General features: G+C 38.7%; 1 pseudogene; it reads right to left on the bottom strand.

Moving 5' to 3' along the window:
* Positions 1-18,931, bottom strand: part of LOC116541705 — a 30,432-nt pseudogene extending 11,501 nt beyond the window's left edge.
* Between the last annotated feature and the right edge of the window lie 6,696 nt (positions 18,932-25,627).

Here is a 25,627-nt window from a genome sequence, read left to right on the forward strand (position 1 = left end):
TCTCCCCCAAAAATGCCCAGGCTTTACCGGTGAATTCTACTCAGCAATTGAAGAATTAATATCAGTCCACTCAAACTCTTCCCAAAACCTGCAATAACAAGAGGGCCCTGTCAAATTCATTCTGTGAGGTCAGCGGTATCTTCATACTGAATCCAGACAAAGACACCACAAAGGAAAAGTACAGGCCAATATCTTTAATGAATGCTGATACAAAAATCTTCAGCAAAACACTAGCAACACAATCAAACAACACATTAATAGAATTATATACCAGAGCCAAATGGGATTTATTCCTGGGATAAAAAGATGATTAAACATAAGAAAACCAGTCAATATAATACACTACATCAACAAAATGAAGAAAAAAACCCATATGATTATCTCAATTGATATAGGAAAGCATTTTATAGTAAAAAGTTATCCTCGAAGATCAAGAACAAGACAAGGATGATTGCTTTTATCACTTCTGTTCAGCATACTACTGGTAGTCCCAGCCAGAAAAACTAGGCAGGAAAAAGAAACAAAAGGCACCAAAATTAGAAAGGAATAAGTAAAATTATCTTTATTTGCAGACAACATCACACACACACACACACACACACACACACACACACAAACTATAAATAATAAAACTAATAAATGAATTCAACAAAATTACCAGCTGTAAAAACAGTGCACAAGAATAATTATGTTTCTACACACTAACAATAAACAATCTGAAAAGGAAATTAACTATTCCATCAATGAGAACATAAAAAATAACAAAATAGGAATAACTGAACCAAGGAAGGAGGCAACTTGTACAGTAAAAACTACAAGATGTTGACGAAAGAAATTGAAGGCGGTAATACACGAAAAAACATCCTGTGTTTAAGGATTGGAAGAATTATTATTGTAAAGATATCAACACTATGCACAGAGATCTACAGATTCAATGCAATTCCTATCAAAATCCCAATGATGTTCCTTCAAGAAATAGAAAAACCCATCCTAAAATTCATATGGAATCTTAAGGAAACCCAAATCACCAAAACAAACTTGAAAAAGCAAAACAACATTGGAGAGCACACTGTCTGATTTCAAAACTCACTACAAAGTTAGGACAGTAGCCAAACAGTTTTGTACTAGCAAAAATAAGGACATATAGACCATTGGGATAAAATAAAGAGCCCAGAAATAAGTCATCACATACATGGTGAAATGGTGCCAAGACTATTCAACATGGAAAAAAGTCTTCAACAAATGGTGTTGAAAAAATTGGATATTTACATGCAAAAGAATGAAGTTGGATCCTTACTTTACATCATATACAAAAATTAACTCAAGGTGGATCAAAAATGTAGGATTTAAAACTGTATAACTCTTAGAAGAAAATATAGTGAAAAAATTGATGAAGATTTCACGATGATTTCTTGGATGTGACATTAAAAGCACAAATATCCAAACAAACAATAGGTAAATTGAACTACCCTAAAACTTAAAACTTCCGTGTATCAAAGGACTCAACAGGTTGAAAAAGCAACTTACAAAGCGGGAGAAAATATTTGCAAACCATATATCTAATATAGGATTCACATCCAAATTATGTACAGAAGTCCCAGAACTCAACCGCAAACCAAAACAACATAATTTAAAAATGGCCAAAGGACTTGAACGGACATTTCTCCAAAGATCTAAAAATTGCCAACAAGCACATTAAAATACATCCAACATTACTAATCATTAGGGAAACGCAAATCAAACTATAGTGAGATACCACTTCACACCCATTAAGGTGGCTATTATTTCTAAAAAGCAGAAAAAATAGCAAATGTTACTGAGGATGCAGAGAAATTGGAACCCTTGTGCATTGTACAATGTAAAATGATATAGTTGCTGTGGAAATCAGTATGGGGGTTGTTCAGAGAGTTAAAAATAGAATTACCAGATGACTCAGCAGTTTCATTTTCTGGATACATATACCAAAAAGAACTAATAGCAGGGATTCAAAGAGCTATTTGTATATCCATGTTCATAGTACCATTTTTACAATAGCCAAGAAGTAGAAGCAAACCAAGAGTTCATCGAAGAATGAACTGATAAACAAAACGTGGTATGTAAATAACAATCAAATAATATTTAGTCTTAAAGAAGAAGGAAATTCTGACACACACTACAACATGGATGATCCTTGAGGATGTTATGCTGAGTGCAGCATGCCAGTCAGGTTAGGACAAATGCTGTATGATTTCACTTAGATGGTGTATTTAGATAAGTCAAATTCATAGAAACAAAAAGTAGAAAGGTGGCTGCCAGGGACAAGAGGGAAGCCACTTAATGGGTATGAGTTTCAATTTTGCAGGATAGTGTTCTGTGAACAGATGATGGTGATGGTAGCAAAACAAAGTGAATGTGCTTTATGTCACTGAACTGTATACTTAAAAATGATTAATGTCAAGTTACATATTATGTATTTTACCATAATTAAAAAAATAAGAAATGAATGAGCAATTTTTACAGAGAAACGCATCTTGAGATACCAACTATAATAATCCTGAGACATACTATGAATATACCAAACATATAGATAGAATACACCAGGAATTAATAAATCATAAGTAAAGAGATTCAGTTAGTCTGGAATAGGTTCATGTGTTAATAAACAGATAACAATATGCTATTGCTATATAATGTGAAGGAAAAACATCACCAGGACTCTGGTACAAGAAAAATATGATGGACCGTGAGGGCATTAACAAAGTTCTAGAAACTTCTCATGTGGCATACAGTTCTAAACTATTTATATTAACAACTTTAGCCACACACAGGCTGTGGGCAAAGTTGTTAATATAAAAAGTTTAGGAAGACTAAGCAAAGCTTCTAATCTGACAGCTCTTTTCAGATAACTCATCAGTAGTAACATAAAAAAAAATAATTATTATGTAAAATAAACATAATTATTTTTTAATTAAAAATTATATATTAATTAATTATTATGTAAAATAAACATAATTATTTCTAACACCTTTCTTTTATGATGTGAAAGAATAAGAGTTTTATGTGCAAAAATACCATGAAAGTTTTATTTTACTTGATTTGACATTTAGGATTCAATGTTGAAAAGATGAAAATTAAAAATTTTCAGATTTGAACACTTAAGGCAGGAATTGGATCATGAATGCCTGAGAAACTGTACTTTGCTATTCATTTCAAAATGACAGTAAAACAGTTAAAAATAATATAGAAGTAACGTGACTATTAAAAACATTAGCTGTTTCTTTTGTTTGCTTAAATAAGCAGGGATATAAGAAAATCAATATATCCCATAGAAGGTTATCCTGGTAATAACACAGTATCTTTGCTGTCTAGTCAGATAACACTGAACAACAATCCTTTATATTATAGGTGAAGGCACTTACCAGTAACCAAGAAAACAAAGCCATCAAAATTGAACAAACTTTGCTAATATTTTGACACATTGCATAACTTTTCAAATTCATATATTGTAAACCGAAATACGTGAAATTCACTCTGAAGTTTTGTATTTCTTCAAGTCTTTCATATTCTAAAACAAACTGATAATTTATTTTATGATTGATCTCAGTGAATCCACAAGGTCAGGACTAATTTCACAATATTTCTAAAATGTTATTAACATGCATTGCATTCATGATTCATCATTGCTATCTGCAAATAAACCAATAAGTACATGCAAACTATTTCTGTTTAAATTTTCAAGATAGTAAAATATCAATACTTATAACACACAAAGTAGCTCTCTTGGGTCCTCAATAAACTTGACGAGTGCAAAGCGGTTTGGAGACCAAAAATATATTCTTTTAGGACAAAACTACTCTTTTTCTTGAAAACTAAAAATATGCACACAGTTGCATTTCTACAAAAATAGTGCTCTGAAGTAATATTTATTCACATAGTAATTATAACTTTTTCCAAAGTAACTGACTTGCATGTTACAGAGAGTGTGGTGGGTAATTGTGAACTGTCACACACAGCATTTTGCTGCAGATTAGCAGAGCTCGTTGGCGGAAATAAAACAATCCTGTCAACAAAAGCCCTCCAACACAATTTATTAGTGAGTATGTGTTATAGGTTTATACATATATAAAGGTAGAATGAAAATGCCTATAAAATCCACATACACAACTTCACACAAATTTATGTAGGTGGTAAAGGGAAGAAAGGAAAATACAGACCGGGCGCGGTGGCTCACGACTGTAATCCCAGCACTTTGGGAGGCCGAGGTGGGTGGATCACGAGGTCAAGAGATCGAGACAATCCTGGTCAACATGGTGAAACCCCATCTCTACTAAAAATACAAAAAATTAGCTGGGCATGGTGGCGCGTGCCTGTAATCCCAGCTACTCAGGAGGCTGAGGCAGGAGAATTGCCCGAACCCAGGAGGCGGAGGTTGCGGTGAGCCGAGATCGCGCCGTTGCATTCCAGCCTGGGTAACAAGAGAGAAACTCCGACTCAAAAAAAAAAAAAAAAAGAAAAATACAAATAATTAAAATTTTCTCCATAAGAGACAAATACATATACACCCTGATGACTGTCTCTGTATATCTTGTTAGAGAGTTCATTTTGGAGATATGTACTTACAGTTTCAAGAGTCAGAAGGTCCATGAACTTACATTGTAAATTCAAAGGCTGGGCACGTTATTAGGTTTATTATGTCAAGGAGACACACTGAAAAAAGGAGAGTGGAAAGAGATTGGCCTTCTTCCTCTTGATTAGACAAAACTTGATCATCTTACCCTTATAATTTGAAAGCTTGATCATTTTGCATCCATAGTTTTCCCTTTTATTAACAGTCTATATTAACATTACAGTTTTTTAAATTATTGCCATTGCCCTATCTAGGTTTCTGTATGCTATTTGCAATCATTAAATAGCCATCAAGTCCATAGCAAACTACAAAGAAAAGCAATTGTCAGAACTACAAAAGAATAAATTTTAAAATTCCAAAATCTGAATATGACGTCAAAGCTTTCTATTTGAGTAAGCTCATTAGAATAACTCTTTTTCAGGTAAGTTAATTACCATTGTCAGGTATTCTACAAAATTTAAGTTTCAAAGTCCTTTGTGTGAGTCTCTGCTATTTTTGAGATACTGTCTTCACATTAAAAGCATAAATCTAGTTGAGTTCATCTTTCACCTTAATAGTAGTATGAGTGATCAAAAAAACATGTATGTAAGTCTGTTCCCACTGTGGTGGCATTCCATCTTTTTCTTCAGGACACTTTTTTATAGATGACATCTCTTGATTGATATGGATGAACGATTTCCTCTGATTAATCCTTCCAGTTCCTTACAATTGTATTTCTCAGGGTTGCAAGAAGAAGAGAGAAGTCTTTTTAAGTATTGGCATGATTAGGAGATAATTCCATTAATGTAGACATGGAATATGGTCTCAGGCCCATATTCATAGGTCTGCCAAATATAAATCCTAATTTTTAACAAGGCTAGTGACAAAGGTTTAGGGTATGTTAACCCAATGTGTTACTGAATTGTAGCCAATGAGTTGTGTTTTTTCTTTGAGTATGATTATTTTTTCCACTTGTTCAGAGGATAAGAAATATAATAGCTTATAGGAATTTGCAAATAATTACATAATTAGTAGATAATAGTGAAAACAAAAATGACTTCCTCCATCTTGATTCTGTAGGCCCAATTCTCTAAAAAATGGGAATTATGTATACCAAAATCACCCTTACCCATACTTTGAACATCAGTTGTTGGAGAAGTTTGGGCCATGTCAACACCATATAAACCATAATAAAAGAGAAGCTTTTACCTTCCATAGACGTTACATATATCTGCTACTAGTTTACTCATAAAGTTTTGTAGGGAAAGAAAAAACTTCTTCCTCTTCCTTCTTAGGTTTAGTACCTGAGTTCCTGCAAGTTAAATTGATGAAACACAGATTAATGGAAAAAAAGGCTTGTAAATTTTATTTGATGTGCATATTTTTTCTGTTTGACAGTGGGAGGTGCTTTACAGAAAAGAAGAAATCACCAAAGAAATGGTTAGGCCTGAGAAAATACATTCCATTTTAAGAAAAGCAATGAGTTGTTGAGGTGATAAGACAAAGGAAAAGGAGTTTGGGGCTTCTAGGGTGGTAATTTGTGGGAAGGTAAATATATGAAAGAAACTACTGCAACTTAAAGGCTATTTAGTAAGTTTTGTTATGCAAACTCAAGTCAGTTTGATTTTCAGTAAGAAGAATCTAGTAAGAGTTATATTCAGTGATTAAGTGGTATTCTCCCCTTCCTGGTATGTGAGAGGGGAGAGAGGAATACCTTCACAAAGGGAAATTTTCGTCCTGCCTTTAAGCACAAAAACAAAGTGGAAGTAGAAATATTTTCCTGTCCGGTGTTTCTCCATTGCTTTCAGTTCAAAATAATTCTTATGCCAAAGTGGCATGTTTTGGGGTAGCATACTCGGATCCCTTTTAGTTTCTTAGGAAAAAAGTACCCATACAATTTACTGGGAAGAGAGAGGTATAAGAAATTAGTCATACCATAAGATTTATCCAGAATTAAGACCATTTGGAGGTTAGGTAGGCCAGCCTACAGCCTCTGGGTAATCGGACCTGGGCAGAGAGGGTGAGAGAATATCAGATCTCCATTGAATATTGAAGTACAAATAGGAAGTAGCAATGTGATTATTAAGACATTCCAGGCTGAGGCAAGAGTATGCAAAAGCAACAGAGTATGAAAAGGAGCAAGACTCTTGCAGACTGCAAGTAGTTTAAGAATGTTTGGGTTAGAGGACATGAAGAAGGTAGTGATGGCAGCTGAGGCCATAGAGGTAAACAGAGCCAAGTCTTCAAGGGCATTGTAAGTCATCTTATTTTGAAGGCAATGGGGAGTTATAGAACAATTTAGAGCAGGATAGTGTAGCATATTAGAAGGATCAAATATTACATCCAGAAGTATGAGTCTACTAGTAGTTCTACAGTTTCAGGTCTTACATTTAAGTCTTTAATTCATTTTCAGTTGATTTTTGTATATGAAGCATGGCATGAGTCCAATTTCATCCTTATGTATGTGGATATCCAGTTTTTGCAACACCATTTTTTTAAGAAATTGTTCTTTTCTCCATTGTGTGTTCTTAGTACCTTTGTCAAAAATCAGTTAATTGTAAATGTGCACATTTATTTCTGGACTCTCTCTTCTGTTCCATTGGCCTGTGTCCATCTGCCATGATTGTGAGGCCTCCCCAGCCTTAAGGAACTATGAGTCTGTTAAGCCTCTTTTTCTTTATAAGTTACCCAGTCTCAGTTATATCTTTATTAGCAGCGTGAGGACCAACTAATATACAAGAGAAATAAATTCTGGAGTTCTATTGTAAAACATGGTGACTATAGTTAATAATAATGTATTGTATACTTGCAAATTGCTAAGAGAGTAGATTTTAAATATTCTCAACACCAAGCATGATAACTATGGAGGTGATACATATTTTAATTAGCTCCATTTAATGATTCCACAATTCATACATATATTAAAATGTTACATTGTTCCCCATAAACATACACAACTTTATGTCTCAATTTTAAAAGGCCAAAAGAGAGAGAGGCACAGCAAGGTGGCCAAGTACATGGCTTCACCAATCATCTCCACTGCAAAGGCACTAATGTAACAACTATCTGCACAAAAAAAGCACTTTCATAAGAACCAAAATCAGGTGAGCCCTGATAGTACCTGCTTTTAACTTCATATCACTGAAAAAGGCACTGAAGAAAGTAAAAAAGACAGTCTTGAATCCCCACAGGACTCTTCCTCCATACTACTGCAATGGCTGCATGACAGAGAAGGGAGGGAGAGAGCAGGAATAGTGAGATGTTGCATTAAAATCAGTGATGCCTTGATACAGCTAAAAGCAAAACCTGGCTGAACTCAATGACACCCACCCACAGAGGCAGTATAATCCAGCCCTAGCCAGAAGGAAATGACCCAACCCAGTGGTCAGAACCTGAGATTCAGCAAGAGTTGTCACCATGGGCTAAAATGTTCTGGGGCTCTACATAAACTTGAAAAGCAGTCTAGGCAACAAGGACTGCAAGTCTCAGAAAAGTCCTGGTGCTGAACTGGACTTAAAGCCAATAGTCTTGGGGAGCGCATAAACTACTGAGACACCACCCAGGGTGGCTAAGGGACTGTTAACATCACCATTCTTCTAACTATGAGTAGTACAGCTCATGGCTCCAATAAAGACACTTCCCTCTGTTTCATGAGAGTAGAGAAAAGAGTGGGAATGACTTTGTCTTGCATCTTGGATACCACCTTAGTCACAGCAGGATAGGGCACCAGTGAGAGTCATAAGGGCTCCATTCCAGCCCCTAGCTTCCAGATGACATTTTTAGACACACCCTGGGCCAGAAGAAAACCTGCTGCATTCAAGGAAAGAACCCAGTCCTTCCAGAATTTATCATCTGCTAATGGAAGAGCCCTTGGGCACTGAATAACCAGCAGTGATACAAAGGTACTACATCAGAGGCTTTGGTGAGACTCTGAGACTGCTAGCTTCAGGTGAGACTAGTCACATTACCAGCTGTGGTGGCTATGGGACAATTCTTCTTCTGCTTGAGAAAAGCAGAGGGAAAAGTAAAGGCAACTGCATCTGGGCATTAGGTACCAACACCACCACAGTGGGGTAGAGCACCATGTGGGCTCTTGGGGTCTTCAATCCTAGGACTTGACTCTTGGATGACATTTCTGGAACTGCCCTAAGCCAGAGGGGAGCCCATTGACCCTGAAAGATAAATCCCAGGCCAGGCAGCATTCACTGAAAGGTGACTTCAGAGACTCTGGGTCTCAAGAAAACATCAGTGGTAGTCTAGCAGCACTCGTCATGGTCGGGGTGATAGTGACTATGAGGCGAGGCTCTCTGCCTTTGGAAAGGGGAGGGAAGAGTGAGAAAAACTGTGTCATGTGGTTTGAGTGCCAACTCAGCTGCAATACAGTAGAATATCAGGTAGACTTCTAAGATATTTTACTCTAGTCCCTGAGTACTGGATGACATTTCTGAATGCAACCAGGGCCTGAGTGACCTCACCACCCTAAAAAGAAGAACAAAAGCCAGGCTAGCTTTGCCACCTGCCTATTGTAGAGCCCCAAGGTCTTAAGCAAATATAGGTAGTAGACAGGGAGTGGTTACAGCAGGCCTTGGGTGAGACCCAGTGCTGTGCTAGCTTCAGGTCTAACCAGTGCAGGCATAGTGGTGGTGGCCATAGGGATGATTGTGTCACTCAACTTCCAGCTTAATAGTTAAGAACAGAGAAAGATACTAAAGTTGGGAGAAAGTGATGGAAGAAAACAAGAGTCTTTGCCTGGTCATCCAGAAAATTATCCTGGATTATGTTCAAGACCATCAAGGTGGTACTTCTACAAGTCTGCATGAACCACAGTGTTACTGAACTTTGGGTGCCTCCTAAAGAAGAAATGGCTTAGACCAACCAGGCGTGGTGGCTTGTGCTTATAATTCCAGCACTTTGGGAGAGTGAGGCAGGTGGATCACCTGAGGTCAGGAGTTTGAGACCAGCCTCACCAACACGGTGAAATCCCATCTCTACTAAAATACAAAAATTAGCTGGGCGTGGTGGCAGGTGCCTGTAATCCCAACTACTTGGGAGCCTGAGGCAGGAGAATTGCTTGAACCTAGGAGGCGGAGATTGCAGTTAGGCGAGATCATGCCACTGCACTTCAGCTTGGGTAACAAGATCGAAACTTCATCTCAATAAATAAATAAATAAAACAGCTTAGATCACCACACTGAACTCTTTTAAAATATCTGGAAAACATTCCCAAGAAGAATGGCTACAAATAAGCCCAGACAGGAAAGACTACAATCAATACCTAACTCTTCAATGCCCAGACACGGAAGAACATCTACTCGCATCAACACTATCCAGGAAAACATGGCTTCACCAAATGAACTAAATAAGCCACCAGGGACCAGTCCTGGGGAAACAGAGATATGAGACCTTTCAGATAGAGAATTCAAAATATCAAAAAAATTCAAGATAATGCAGAGAAGGAATTCATAATTTTATCAGAAAAAGTTTAACAAAGAGAGTGAAATAATTAAAAATAATCAAGCAGAAATACTCGAGCTGAAAAATGCAACTGACATACTGAAGAATGCATGTGAGTCCTTTAAGAGCAGAATGGATCAAACAGAAGTAAGAATTAGTGAGCCTGAATACAGACTGTTTGAATATACACAGTCAAAAGACACAAAAGAAAAAAAAGCATAAAAAAACAATAAGGCAGACCTACAGGATCTAGAAAATAGTCTCAAAGGGGAAAGTCTAAGAGTTGTTGACCTTCAAGAGGAGGTAGAGAAAGAGACAGGGATAGAAAATTTATTTAAAGGGATAATAACAGAGAACCTCCTAAACCTACAGAAAGATATCAATATCCAAGTACTAGAAGCTTATAGAACACCAAGCAGATTTAATCCAAAGAAGACTACCTCAAGGAATTTAACAATGAAACTCTAAAAGGTCAAGGGTAAAGAAAGGATTCTAAAGGCAGCAAGAGAAAAGAAACAAATAACGCAATGGCACTCCAATACATCTGGCAGCAGGCTTTTAAGCAGAAACTTTACAGGCCAGGAGAGAGAGGCATAATATATTTAAAGTGCTAAAGGAAAAAAAACCTTTTATCTTATATTAGTGTATCTGGTAAAAATATTCTTAAAGCATAAAAAAGAAATAAAGACTTTCCCAGACAAATAAAAGCTGAGGCATTTCATTAATACCAGATCCATCTTACAGGAAATGCTAAAGGGAATATTTCAATCAGAAAGAAAGAACATTAATGAGAAACAAACAATCACCAGAAGGTACAAATTTTCTCAGTAATAGTAAGCACATAGAAAAACAGAGACTATTATAACACTGTAACTGTGGTGCATAAATTACTCTTATCCTAAGTAGAAAGACTAAGCAATGAACCAATTAAAAATAATAACTACAATAACTTCTCAAGGCATAATCAGTACAATAAGAAATAGATAGAAACAAAAAAAAGTTGGGGAATTAAGTCAAGGTGAGTTTTTATTAGTTTTCTTTTTGATTGGTTGTTGTTATCAAGTTAAAATAATGGGTTATAAGATAGTATTTGCAAACCTCATGGTAACTTCAAACCAAAAAACATGTGATATAGACAAAAAAATTAAAACCGAGAGACTAAATGATGTCACCAGACGAAATCATTTTCACTTCAGAAGACACGGATGAAAGAAAGAAAGAAAAGAAGAGCACCAAACAACAGGAAAATAAATAACAAAATGGCAGAAGTAGTTTCTTATTTATTAGTAATAACATTAAATGTAAATGGACTAAGCTCTCCCATCAAAAGACATAGACTAGATGAATGGATGAGAAAAAACAAGACCCATTGACCTGTTGCCTACAAGAAACACACTCCACCTATAAAAACACACATAGACCAAAAATAAAGGGATGAAAAAAGATATTTCATGAAAATGGAAACAAAACAAAAGCAGAATTCACTATACTTACATCAGATAAAATAGGTTTCAAGACAGAAACTATAAGAAGAAACAAAGAAGGTCATTTTATAATGATAAGGGGGTCAATCCAGCAATGATATATAACAATTTTAAATATACATATGCTGAATATGGGAGCACCTAGATATATAACAGAAATATTATTAGAGCTAAAGAGAGAGCTAGACCCTAATAAAATAAGAGCAGCAGATTTACAATGCACTTTCAGCATTAGACAGATCTTCCAGACAGAAAATCAACAAAAAACTTCAGATGAATCTGTACCATAGACCAAATGGATCTAATGAATGCTTACAGAACATTTTATCCAGGAGCTTCAGAATATGAATTCTTTTCCTCAGCATATGAATCATTCTCAAGGATAAACCATAATGTAAGGTCACACAAATTTTTAAACATTCAAAAAATGGAAATAGCATCAAGCATCTTCTTTGACCACAAAAGAATAAAACTAGAGATTAATAACAAGAAACAAAAAGGAATAATAAAGATCAGAGCAGATATAAATGATATTGAGATTAAAAATACAAAAAAATCAACAAAATAAAGAGTTGTGTTTTTTAAAAGCTACACAAAATTGAAAAATCTTTAGCCAGACTAAATAAGAAGAAATTCAGAAGATCCACATAAACAAATTAGAAATTAAAGAAGAGACATTACAGTTGATACTGCAGAAATTCAAATCATTATTAGTGGCTACTATGAGCAAAAATATGCCAACAAATTGGAAAATGTTGAAGACATGGAAAAATTTGGGGGATATATACGATGCACCAAGATCGAACAGGGAAGAAATCTGTAATCTGAACAGATCAATAACAAGTAACAAGATCAAAGCCATAATAAAATGTCTCCCAGTAAAGAAAAGCCTAAGACCTTATGGCTCCACTTCTGAGCTCTACCAAACATTTAACAAAGAACTAATATTATACAAAAACTTCTCACACTATTCCAAAAAAACAAAATGGAAGAGAAGGAAATACCTCTCAACTCATTCTATGAGGCCAGTATTATTCTGATGCCAAAAACAGACAAAGACACATCAAAAACTACAGGCCAATATCACTGAAAAATATTGATGTAAAAAGCCTCAACGAAACATTAGCAACCCAAATTCAACAATACATTAGAAAGATTATTGATCATGCAACATCCATCCATGATTTTTAAAACACTCAAAAAACTCAAGATAGAAAAAATATACCTTAACATAACAAATTCATATAGAGGTTTGGGTCCAAGATGGCCTACTAGAAGTGAAGGCACTCAGAGGCTCCCATAAAAAATACCATAATAAGCATATGAAGCCTTCACAGGCAGCCAAAATATACAGATTCTATCATCAAAATTGACTAGAAGGCTGGCATGACCCACAGAGAGAGGAAAGAGCAGTGTGGTGTGGTGAACCACCTTATCACCACATGAGGAAGGGGAACCCCCTCCTGCCAGCCACGGGAGGTGGTGAGTGAGCATGCTATGCAACTGGGGAAACTGTGCTTTTTCCATGGAACTGTCCAACCCATAGATAGGAAGATCCCACTTCTAAACTTATGTCACCAGAGCCTAGTATATAAACCTGGAAATGTATAGATACTTACAGCCTCTAAGCTTGAATCTGATTAAGGCTACTGAACTCCCAGTGGGAGGGGAAACCAGCACCGGCTGTGGCTGCTTGTTTTCTAAGCCCTTTGAGCTCCTTAGGGGAGTGTCAGCAGTCAATACTGGTACTCAAAACTGCCTAACACACTAAGCTCCCTGGGTGGGGGAAAGGAGGCACCCATTTGATAGCTCCAGGCTGCACTTTTCACCTGGAGCCAGAGAGTCTGGACAGCTTAGTCCCAAGATTTGTTCCCACGGCCTGATACACCAGCTGTTGCAGTCTGCATCCAGAGTGCCTCTTCAGGGCTAACCCTGACCCATCCTTCTTCAGTGGGTGGGGCTTCCCTGTAGGATCTCCAGTAACTCCAGCCCCAGAGGCTCAGGGACATAATTCAGATCTCTCTTGGCCTGAGCCCCTAGGGGGAGGGGTGGCCACAGCCTCTGCAGACCAGCAGACTTAGCCTCTGCTCCTGGTAGTTCTGAGGAATCTGGGAAGTCCAGACAATGGGTTTCCTCCCGCAAAACGCACCCTCTCTACCAAGGGACAAAGTGCTTTGTTAAATGGGTCCTGCTCCCCCTGCCAAACATTGGGTGAGACCCTCCAACAGGGGTTGTCAGACACCCTATACAGCAGTAATCCTACTGGCATCCGGTTGGTGCCCCTCAAGGTCATAGCTCCCAGAAGAAGAAGGAGGCACTCATATTTGCTGCTCTCCAGCCTCCTTGAGTGACATCTCCAAGCACAGGAGCTAATCAGATGAATAGGGCCTGAAGTGAATCCCCAGCAAACTGCAGCAGCCCTAAAGAAGAGGGACCTGACTATTGAAAGAAAAAAAAAAAAAAAAAAAGATAGATGAATAGGAACAATACCAGTCTGCAGCTCCCAGTGAGATCAACACAAAAGGTAGGTGATTCCTGCATTTCCAACTGAGGTAGCTTGCTTATCTCATTGAGACTGATTAGACAGTGGGTGCAGTGCACAAAGGCCTAGCTGATGCAGGGTGGGGGATCACCTCACACGGGAAGCACAAGGGGTTGGGGAAATCCCTCCCCTAGCCAATGGAAGCTGTGAAGGACTGTGCCATGAGGAACGGGGCTTTCTGGCCCAGATACTATGCATTTCTCACAGTCTTCACAACCCGCAGACCAGGAAATTCCCTCAGGTGCCTACACCACCAGGGCCCTGGGTTTCAGGCACAAAATTGGGCAGCCATTTGGGCAGATACCAAGCTAGGTGCAGAAGTATTATTTCGTCATATCCCAGTGGCACCTGGAATGCCAATGAGACAAAACCGTTAACTCCCCCGGAAAAGGGGCTGAAGCCAGGGAGCCAAGTGGTCTAGCTCAGCAATGTCACTCACATGGAGCCCAGCAAGCTAAGATCCACTGTTTGAAATTCTCGTTGCCAGCACAGCAGTCTGAAGTCAACCTGGGACACTCACTCTTGGTGGGGGTAGGGGCATCTGCTGTTACTGAGGCTTGAGTAGGTGGTTTTCCCCTCACAGTGCAAACAAATGTGCCTGGAAGTTTGAACTGGACAGAGCCCCCAGGAGCTTGGCAAAGCCACTGTAGCCAGACTGCCTGTCTAGATTCCTTCTCTCTGTGCAGAGCATCTCTGAAAGTAAAGCAGCAGCCCCAGTCAGGTGTTTAAAGATAAAATTTCCATTTCCCTGGGACAGAGACCCTGGGGGAAGGGGCGGTTGTGAGCACAGCTTCAGCCAACTTAAATGTTCCTGCCTGCCAGCTCTGAAGAGAGCAGTGGATTTCACAGCACAGTGCTTGAACTCTGCTAAGAAACAGACTGCCTCCTCAAGTGGTTCCCTAACCCCGTGCCTCCTGAATGGGAGAGATCTCCCAGCAGGGGTAGACAGACACCTCATACAGGAGGGCTAGAGCTGGCATATAGCAGGTGCCCCTCTAAGGTGAACCTTCCAGAGAAAGGCACAGGAAGCAATGTTTTCTGTTCTGCAGCCTCCACTGGGGATACCCAGACAAAGAGGGTCTGGGGGGGGGGCCGCCAGCAAATACCAGCAGACCCGTAGCATAGGAGCCTGAGAGTTAGAAGGAAAACTAACAAACAGAAAGGAATTAGCATCAACATCAACAAAAAAGATGTCCACACAGAAACGCCACCCGAAGGTCACAAGCATCAAAGACCAAAGATAGATAAATCCAGGAAAATGAGGAAAAACCACTGTAAAAAGATTCAAAATTCCAAAAACCAGAAACCCCCTTCTCCTCCAAAGGATCACGACTCCTCACCAGCACGAGAACAAAACTAGATGGAGAATGAGTTTGACGAATTGACAGAAGTAGGTGTCAGAAGGTGGGTAATAACAAACTCTTTTGAGCTAAAGGAGCATATTCTAACCCAATGCAAGGAAGCTAAGAACATTGATAAAAGGTTAGAGGATTACTAACTAGAATAACCAGTTTAGAGAAGAACATAAATGACCTGATGAAGCTGAAAAACACAGCACAAGAACTTCGTGAAGTATAAACAAGTATCAACAGCCAAATCAATCAAGCAGAAGAAAGGATATCAGAGATTGAAGATCAACTTAATGAAATAAAGCATGAAGACAAGATTAGAGAAAAAAGAATGAAAATAAATGAACAAATCCTCCAGAAATATGGGACTATGTAAAAATATCAAACCTACGTTTGATTGGTATACCTGAAAGTGATGAGGGGAATCGAACCAAGTTGGAAAACACTCTTTAGGATGCTACCTAGAACTTCCAAAACCTAGCAAAACAGGCCAGCATTCAAATTCAGGAAATACAGAGAACACCACAAAAATACTCCTCAAGAAGAGCAACCCCAAGACACATAATCATCAGATTCACCAAGCTTGAAATGAAGGAAAAAATGTTACAGGCACCCAGAGAGAAAGGTCAGGCTACCCACAAAGGGAAGCTCATCAGACTAACAGCAGATCTCTCTGCAGCAACCCTACAAGCCAGAAGAGAGTGAGGGCCAATATTCAAAATTCTTAAAGAAAAGAATTTTCAAACGAGAATTTCATATTCAGCCAAACAAAACTTCATAAGTGAATGAGAAATAAAATCTTTACAGACAAGCAAATAATGAGAAATTTCATCACCAACAGGAATTCCATAAAAGAGTTTCTGAAGGAAGCACCAAATATTGAAAGGAAAAACTGGAACCAGCCACTGCAAAAGCATACCCAATTGTAAAGGGGGTTGTTTCTATGAAAAAACTGCATCAACTAACTGGCAAAATAAACAGCTAGCATCATAATGAAAGGATCAAACTCACACATAATGACATATACTTTAAATGTAAATGGGCTAAATGCCTCAATTAAAAGACACAGGCTGGCAAGTTGAATAAAGAGTCAAGACCCATCATAGTGCTGTATTCAGGAAACCCATCTCACTTGCAAAGACACATGTAGCCTCAAAATAAAGGGATGGAGGAATATTTACCAAGCAAATGGAAAGAAAAAAAAAAAAAGAAAAAGCAGAGGTTGCAAGCCTAGTCTCTGGTAAAATGCTAACACAGACCTTAAACCAACGAAGATCAAAAGAGATAAAGAAGGGCATTACATAATGGTAAAAGGATCAGTACAACAAGAAGAGCTTACTACCCTAAATTTATATACACCCAATACAGGAGCACCCAGATTTATAAATCAAGTTCTTACCGACCTACAAACAGACTTAGACTCCCACACAATAATAGTGGGAGACTTTAACATCCCACTATCAATATTAGACTGATCAATGAAACAGGAAATTAACAAGGATATTGAGAAGGTGAACTCAGCTCTGGGCCAAGTAGATGCAATGGACATCTACAGAACTCTCCACCACAAATCAACAGAATATACATTGTTCTTAGCACATCACACTTATTCTAAAATTGACCATATAATTGAAACACTCCTCAGCAAATGCAAAAGAATGGAAATCATAACAGTCTCTGACCACAGTACAATCAAATTAGATATCAGGATTAAGATACTCACTCAAAACCACATGACTACATGGAAACTGAACAACCTCTTCCTGAGTGACTACTGGATAAATGATGAAATTAAGGCATAAATAAATAAGTTATTTGAAACCAATGAGAACAGAGACACAATGTACCAGAATCGTTGGGGACACAGCTAAACCAGTGTTTAGAGGGAAATTTATAGCACTAAATGTCCACAGGAGAAAGTGGGAAAGATCTAAAATCAACACCTAAACATCAGAGTTAAAAGAACCAGAGAAGCAAGAGTAAACAAATTCAAAAGCTAGCAGAAGACAAAAAAGAACTAAGATCAGAGCAGAACTGAAGGAGATAGAGGCATGAAAAACACTTCAAAAAATCAATGAATTCAGGAGCTGGTTTTTAAAAGAGATTGACAAAATAGACTGCTAGTCAGACTAATAAAAAAAAGAGAGAGAGAAGAATCAAATAGACACAATAAAAAATAATAAAGGGGATATCATCACTGATTGCACAGAAATACAAACTACCACCAGAGAATAATATAAACACCTCTATACCAATGAACTAGAAAACCTAAAAGAAATGGATAAATTCCTGGACACATACATCCCCCCAAGACTAAACCAGGAGGAAGTCAAATCCCTTAATCGACCAATAACAAGTTCTGAAATTGAGGCAGTAATTAATACCCTACCAACCAAAAGAAGTCCAGGACCAAACAGATTCACACCCGAATTCTAACAGAAGTACAAAGAAGAGCTGGTACTATTCCTTCTGAAACTATTCCAAACAATAGAAAAAGAGGGGCTCCTTACTAACTCATTTTATGAGGCCAGTATTATTCTGATATCAAAACCTGGCAGAGACACAACTATAAAAGAAAATTTCATGCCAAGACTAGCTCAGTCATAGAGATCCCAACCCAGGTGGTGGTGAAGGAATGAAGAAACAGAAACAAAGATAGAGTGCAAAAGTGGGATCCAAGTGGGATGCCAGGAGTCTGACAGCATTTACCAGCTGACAATCCAGAGTAGACTCTGACCCATGTATTTATTCTTTGTGAACAAGTGATTATTTTTAATAAGCAGGTGCTCAGTGTTTTTTCATAAAGATAGACTAAACAGGCAGATAGTGCCTGTTCACTACTAAAATAGAAATAGGCTACAAAGCACTGTTTGTGAGTCAGCAATGGGGACAAGGTCAAATATCTTGTGCTTTGGGAGCTGGTTTAACTAATGCATGACTGGTACATACTGCTTGCTTATTCTAGCAGTTCCCTGCCTGAGGATGGCTCAGTATTTCTTGGCATCACCTCTCAGCAAACAACATATACTCCATCATACACATGTCAAGACCTCCTCCCAACAATTTCAGGCCAATATCCCTGATGAACATTGATGCAAAAATTCTTAATAAAATGCTGGCAAACCAAATCCAGCAGTACCTCAAAAAGCTTATCCACCACCATCAAGTCAGCTTCATCCCTGTGATACAAGGCTGGTTCATCATACCCAAATCAATAAACAAAATTCACCACATAAACAGAACCAATGACAAAAACCACATGATTATCTCAACAGATGCAGAAAAGGCCTTCAATAAAATTCAACACCCTTTTATGCTAAAAACTCCCAATAAACTAGGTATTAATGAAGCCATTCTCAAAATAATACAGGTATTGATCGACTTACGACCTATGCAACTTACGACCATTCGACTTTATGACCACAATCGCTAGCCATGACTGCTCCGCGTCCGGCAGCGCAAACGTTGCCCAGGTGGGCGTACGACAGTGCGGACCAGCTTCCGGCAGCACTACCATCTCTGCGTGCATATAGCCTACTCAACTTACGACCAAATCGTGTTACGACCAGTCTGTCAGAACCAATCGTGGTCGTAAGTTGAGCACTAGCTGTAAGAGCTATTTATAACAAACCTATGCCCAATGTCATACTGAATAGGCAAAAGCTGGAAACTTTCCCTTTGAAAACTGGCACAAGACAAGAATGTCCTCTCTGACCAGGGCAATGAGGCAAAAGAAAGTAATAAAGGGAACTCAAATAGGAAAAGAGGAAGTCAAATTGTCTCTGTTTGCAGATGACATGATTGTATATTTAGAAAACACCATCATCTCAGCTCCAAATCTCCTTAAGCTGATAAGCAAGTTTGGCAAAGTCTCAGGTTACAAAATCAATGTGCGAAAATCACACACATTCCTATACACCAACAACAGACAAGCAGAGAGCCAAATCATGCATGAACTCCCATTCACAATTGCTACAAAGAGCAATCAATACCTAGGAATACAACTTACAAAAGATGCGAAGGACCTCTTCAAGGAGAACTACAAACCACTGCTCAAAGAAGTAAGAGAGGACACAAACAGATGGAAAAACATTCCATGCTCATGAACAGGAAGAATCAATATCATGAAAATGGTCATATTGCCCAAGGTAATTTATAGATTCAATGCTATTGCCATCAAAGTACCATTAACTTTCTTCACAGAATTAGAAAAAACTACTTTGAATTTTATATACAACCAAAAACGTGCACATATAGCCAAGAAAATTCTAAGAAAAAAAAAAAAGCTGGAGGCTTGATGCTATCTGACTTCTAATTATATTACAAGGCCACAGTAACAAAAACAGCGTGGTACTGGTACCAAAACAGATATATCGACCAATGGAACAGAACAGAGGTCTCAGAAATAATGCCACACATCTACAAACATTTGATTTTCCATAAACTTGAGGAACATAAGCAATAGGAAAAGGATTCCCTATTTAATAAATGATGTTGGAAAAACTGGCTACCCATCTGCAGAAAACTGAAACTGGACGACTGTCTTACACATTATATAAAAATTAACTCAAGATGGATTAAAGACTTAAACATAAGACCTAAAACCATAAAAACCTTAGAAGAAAACCTAAGCAATGCCATTCAGGACCTAGGTATGGGCAAAGACTTCATGACTAAAATATCAAAAGCAATGGCAACAAAAGCCAAAATTGACAAATGGAATCTAATTAAACTAAAGAGTTTCTGCAAAGCAAAAGAAACTATTATCAGAGTGAACAGGCAACCTACAGAATGGGAGAAAATTTTTGCAATCTATCAATCTGATAAAGGGCTAATATCCAGAATCTACAAGGAACTTAAACAAATTTACAAGAAAAAGGCAAACAACACCATCAAAAAGTGGGTAATGGATATGAAGAGACACTTCTCAAAAGAAGACATTTGTGTGGTCAACAAACGTGAAAAAAAAGGTCATCATCACTGGTGACTGGAGAAATGCAGATCAAAACCACAGTGAGACACCATCTCACGCCAGTTAGATGAGATGGTATCTCATCTTCTTTAGTTAGGAGATGACTAAAAAGTCAGGAAACAACAGATGCTAGAGAGGATGTGGAGAAATAGGAACACTTTTGCACTGTTGGTGGGAGTGTAAATTAGTTCAACCATTGTGCAAGACAGCGTGGCAATTCCTCAAGAATCTAGAACCAGAGCTACCATTTGATCCAGCAATCCCATTACTGGGTATATACCCAAAGCATTATAAATCATTCTACTATAAAGACACATGCACACCTATGTTTGTTGCAGCACTGTTCACAATAGCAAAGACTTGGAACCAACTCAAATGCCCATCAATGACAGTCTGAATAATAAAAATGTAGCACATATACACCATGCAGTACTATGCAGCCATAGAAAAGGATGAGTTCATGTTCTTTGCAGACATGGATAAAGCTGGAAACCATCATTCTCAGCAAATAACACAGAAACAGAAAACCAAACACCTCAGTTTCTCACTCATAAGTGGGAGTTGATCAATGCAATCACATGGACACAGGGAGAGGTTTATCAAACACCAAGTCCTGTCATTGGGTGGGGGGCAAGGGAAATACGTAATGTAGATGAGGGTTGATGGGTGCAGCAAACCACCATGGCATGTGTATACCTATGTAACAAACCTGCATGTTCTGCACTTGTATCCAGAAATTAAAATATAAAAATAAATAAATTAATTAATTTTTAAAAATTAAAAGAAAAAATCAAAAAAAATTTTTTTAATTTTTAAAATAACAGCATAATCATCAACAAAAACAAAAAATGCCTCCACAAAAACCCCATTCAAAGGGTCAGCAGCCTCAAAGAGTGAAACTAGACAAGCTAATGAATATCAGAAAGAATCAATGAAAAAATGCTGAAAATCCAAAGGCCAGTGTGCCTCTTCTCCTCCAAATGATTGCAGCATCTCTTTATCAAGGGTGCAGATCTGGACAGAGGATCAAATCAACAAAGCGACAGAAGTAGGTTTCAGAAGATGGATAATAAAAAGCTATGATGAGCTGATGGAGCATGTTGTAATGTAAAGAAGCTAAGAACTGAGGAGGGATCCAAGATGGCTGATTAGGAGCAGCTCAGGATGGCAGCTCCCAGTGACAGCACAAAGGGTGAGTGGACGCTGCATTTCCACACGGATTTTTATTACCCACAGACCAGGAGATTCCCAGGCGGAGGAGCCTCATGGGTTGCCAGCATGGCTGGTTTGGTCAGCGGGGCTGTTTTGGCCAGCACGGCTGTTTTGCCAGAGCCCCAGCACGGCAGTACTCCATACAAAATAAACAGGTCAGGGTGCCATTTTAGCTGGTGATTGGAGCTCCAGGAAGGTAGAGTAGCCCATTCATCTGATTTAACAGGGGACTGAAACAGGGAGCCAGGCCAGGAGATTCCCTGGCAAAAAAGCACGACGAATCTCCATGCCACTTTTTCAGCCAGCGCAGTGGGTCGCTGCACAGGAAATCACACAGATCTCGATGCCTTTTCAACAGGTGACTGGAACACCTGGGAGAGAGTCGGCTGTTCAACCAAAAAAAAAAAAAAAAAAAGTTCTGAGGCAGGGAGCCAGGTGATCAGGTCTGGCTGATCCCACCCCCACAAAAAAACAGCAATCGGAAATGCTCTGGATTGAGAGTTTCACAGCAAGTACAGCTGAACCTGGGACGGTCCAGCTCTGTGGGGGAGGGACGTCCTCCATTACCGAGGCAGTCCACCACTACAGAGGTAGTTTGCCATTGCTGAGGCAGCCCGCCATTGCTGAAACAGCCTGCCATTACAAAGGTGGGCTGGCTTTGCTGAGGCAGGTCTAACTACACCCGTATAAACAGGACTGCATGGAAGTTCACATGGCAGCTGGGCGGAGCCCACAGCAGCTCAGCAAAGCCTCTGCAGGCAGACAGTGACTAGGCTGCCTCCTTGCTGGGCAGGGCAGCCCTGAAAAAGCCAGCAGCACAACAGAAACTCATAAATAAAGCCCTAACTCCCTGGGACAGAGCACCTGGGGAAAAAAAGGGGGGGGGGTGTTATGAGTTCTGTTGCAGCAGACTTAAACGTACCTGCCCAGCAGCTCTGAATGAATAACAGAGCTCACAGCTCAGCATTTGAGCTCCTATAAAGGACAGACTGTCTCCTCAAGCAGCTCCCTGACCCCTGTATATCCAAACAGTCACCTCATAAAGGAGAGTTCAGACTGATATCTGGCGAGTATCTTTCTGAGATAAAGATAGCAGAAGAGGAAACTGGCAGCAATCCTTACTGTTCTGCAGCTGCTGCAGGTGATCCCCAAGCAAGCAGGGCCTGGAGTGGACCTCAGCAGTCCAACAGAAGAGGGGCCAGACTGTTAGAAGGAAAATTAAGAAACAGGAAGAAATAACTTCATCATCAACAAACAAGATATCCACTCAGTGACCCAATCTGAAAGTCAACAACTACAAAGATGACAGGTGGATAAATCCACAAAGATGGGAAGAAACCAGTGCAAAAAGGATGAAAATACCCGAAACCAGAACACCTCACCTTCTACAAGGGATCACAGCTCCTCACCAGTAAGGGAACAAGGCTGGATGGAGAAAGAATGTGATGAACTGACAGAATCAGGCTTCGGATGGCGGGTAATAAGAAACTTCTGTGAGCTAAAAGAACATGTTCTAACCCAATGCAAAGAAACTAAGAACATTGAAAAAAGATTTGACGAAATGCTAATGAGAATAAACAACTTAGAGAGGAATATAAGTGAATTGATGGAGCTGAAAAACACAACACGAGAACTTCGTGAAGCATACACAAGTTTCAATAACCAAACTGACCAAGCTGAAGAAAGGATATCAGAGGTCGAAGATCAACTCAATGAAATAAAATGAGAAGACAAGATTAGAGAATAAAGGGTAAAAAGGAATGAACAAAGTCTCCAAGAAATATGGGACTATGTGAAAAGACCTAATCTACGTTTAATTGGTGTACCTGAATGTGATGAAGAGAATGAATCGAAGCTGGAAAATACTCTTCAGGATATTATCCAGGAAAACTTCCCCAACCTAGCAAGGCAGGCCAATACTCAAGTCCAGGAAATACAGAAAACACCACAAAAATATTCTTCAAGAAGGGCAACCCAAAGGCACATAATCATCAGATTCACCAGGGTTGAAATGAAGGAGAAAATGCTAAGGGCAGCCAGAGAGAAAGGTTGGGTTACACACAAAGAGAAGTGCATCAGACTCACAACAGATGTCTCAGCAGAAACCCTACAAGCCAGAAGAGAGTGGGGGCCAATATCTTTAAGGATATTCAATATCCTTAAAGAAAAGAACCTTCAACCCAGAATCAAATATCCAGCCAAATTAAGCTTCATAAGTGAAGGAAAAATAAAATCCTTTGTGAACGCGCAAGTACTCAGAGATTTCATCACCACCAGGCCTGCTTTACAAGAGCTCCTGAAAGAGGCACTAAACATAGAAAGGAACAACCAGTACCAGCCACTCCAAAAACATACTAAATGGTAAAGAGCATCAACACAATGAAGAAACTGCATCAACTAATGGGCAAAACAGCCAGCTAGTATCAAAATGGCAGGATCAAATTCACACATAACAATATTAACTCTAAATGTAAATGGGCTAATCGCCCCAATCAAAAGACACAGATTTGCAAATTGGATAAAAAGCCAAAACCCATTGGCGTGCTCTATCCAGGAAATCCACCTCACATGCAAGGATACACAAAGGCTAAAAATAAAGGGATGGAGGAAGATTTACCAAGCAAATGGAGAGCAAAAAAAAGCAGGAGTTGCAATTCTCATCTCTGATAAAATAGACTTTAAAGCAACAAATATCAAAAGAGACAAAGAAGCACATTACATAATGGTAAAAGGATCAATGCAACAAGAAGAGCTAACAATTCTAAATATGTACACACCCAATGCAGGAGCACCCAGATACATAAGGCAAGTTCTTAATGACTTACAAAGAGACTTAGGCTCCCACATAATAATAGTGGGAGACTTTAACACTCTATTGTCAATAGTAGACAGATCAATGAGACAGAAAATTAACAAGGATATCCAGGACTTGAGCTCAGACCTGGACCAAGCAAACCTAATACACATTTACAGAACTCTCCACCCCAAATCCACAGAATATACATTTTTCTAAGCACCACATCTCACCTAGTCTAAAATTGACCACATAATTGGAAGTAAATAACTGCTGAGCAAATGCAAAAGAATGGAAATCATAACAAACAGTCTCTCAGACCACAGTGCAATCAAGTAAGAACTCAGAATTCAGAAACTAGCTCAGAATCACACAGCTTCATGGAAACTGAACAACTGGCACTTGAATGTTGACTAGATAAACAATGAAATAAAGGCAGAAATAAAGATGTTCTTCAAAACCAATGAGAATGAAGACACAACATACCAGAATCTCTGGGACACATTTAAAGCAGTCTCTAGAGGGAAATATATAGCAATAAATGCCCATATGAGAAGCAAATTGAAAGAACTAGAGGAGCAAGACCAAAAAAACTCGAAACCTAGCAGAAGACAAGAAATAACTAAGATCAGAGCAGAACTGAAGGAGATAGAGACACAAAAAAAAACCTTCAAAAAATCAATAAATCCAGGAGATGGTTTTTGAAAAAATTCAACGAAATAGACAGACCACTAGCCATATTAATAAAAAAGAAAAGAGAGAATAATCAAATAGATGCCATAAAAAACGATAAAGAGGATATCACCAGTGATTCCACAGAAATTCAAGCCACCATCAGAGATTATTACAAACAACTCTATGCACATAAACTAGTAAACCTGGAAGAAATGGTTAAATTCCTAAACACTTGCATCCTCCCAACCTTAAACCAGGAAGAAGTTGAAACCCTGAATAGACCAATAACAAGGTCTGAAGTCAAGGCAGCAATTAAGAGCCTACCACTCAAAGAAACCCCAAGTCCAGATGGGTTCACAGCCGAATTATATCAGATGTACAAAGTGGAGACGGTACCACTCCTTCTAAAATTATTCCAAACAATCCAAAAAAGAGGGAATCCATCCCAAATCATTTTATGAGACAAACATCATCCTGATACTAAAACCTGGCAGAGACTCAAAAACAAAAGAAAACTTCAGGCCAATATCCATGATGAACATAGTGCAAAAATCTTCTAT

This window comes from Sapajus apella, unplaced genomic scaffold (genome assembly GCF_009761245.1).
Source record: "Sapajus apella isolate SASKATOON/1434 unplaced genomic scaffold, GSC_monkey_1.0 scaffold154, whole genome shotgun sequence".
NCBI classification, from domain to species: domain Eukaryota; kingdom Metazoa; phylum Chordata; class Mammalia; order Primates; family Cebidae; genus Sapajus; species Sapajus apella.